This window comes from Nycticebus coucang, chromosome X (genome assembly GCF_027406575.1).
Source record: "Nycticebus coucang isolate mNycCou1 chromosome X, mNycCou1.pri, whole genome shotgun sequence".
Classification (NCBI taxonomy): Eukaryota; Metazoa; Chordata; class Mammalia; order Primates; family Lorisidae; genus Nycticebus; species Nycticebus coucang.
The window spans coordinates 61140011-61141257 of NC_069804.1; positions in this window are offsets into that span (position 1 = coordinate 61140011).

Sequence of the window (1247 nt, forward strand, 5' to 3'; positions counted from 1 at the left end):
TATGGACCACCATCCTTTCACCCTAGACTATATTTATCTTTTAAGGTAAGATGAGATTCGTGTATGCAGCAAATATCTGGCCTGAGTTTTTGTATCCAGTCAGGCAACCTGTGCCTCTTTAGAGGATAGTTTAAGCCATTCACATTAGTGGAGAATATTGATAAGTCTGGTAAAATTTTTGATATCAAGATTTTTGAAAGTTCAGTGGACATTTTAAATCCTGTTGCCACTGTGGAAAAAGTTTCTGAGTGAGTTTACTTTTGTGGTAGAGGATTGTGCTGATCATTATGGAGGATAGGTCTGAGACTATCCTGAAGAGCTGGTTTGGTTATGGCAAATTTCCTCAACATGTGAATGTCATTAAAGTATTTAATTTCTGCGTCATAAATTAAACTCAGTTTAGCTGGATACAGGATCCGGGGTTGAAAGTTATTTTGTTTTAGGAGATTAAAAGTCAATGACTGCCCTCTTCTGGCTTGAAAGTTTTCAACAGGGAGATCTGCAGTCATTCTAATATTCTTCCCTTTGTATATAATGGTTTTCTTACATCTGGCTGCTTTCACAATTTTCTCATTCATACTAACTTATTCAAGTTAATTATGATGTGCCTGGGGGATGTCTATTCGGGTTGAGTCATGCTGGGGTTCTGAAACTACAATCTGAATTTCAGAATCTCTTGACATGTCTGGAAAATTCTCTTTCATAATTTCATGGAGAAGAGCCTCTGTGCCTTGCAAAGCCACTTCATTGCTTTCAGGGATTCCAATGAGGTGGATATTAGCCTTCTTTGAAGTATCCCAGAGCTCTCTGAGAGAATGATCCATTTTGCTCTCCATTTCTCTTTCTCTTGAGAGTTTGAAAGCATTCAAAAGCTTTGTCTTCAATGTCAGAAATCCTTTCTTCTGCTTGCTCCACTGTTACTGATCTGTATTTTTCAGATCTTTGAGGGCTGCAAATTCTTGCTTCAATGTGTCAAAAATCTTTTGTGGTTTTGTCTTTAAATTCATTGCATTCTTGAGACAACTTTTGAATTGCTCCTCGAATTTCCAATTCCAACCTTTCAATTGCTCCTTGAATTTCTAATTCCACTTTTCCTCCATTCTATTAATCTTGTTTGCAATTCAAATACTGAATTCAATTTCTGATATGTCAGCCATCTGTTTATGAATGGGATCTTCAGTTACATCTGCCATATCTTTCCTTGGGGGGGTTGACCTACTCTGGTTAGTCATGTTACCAGGGGTTTT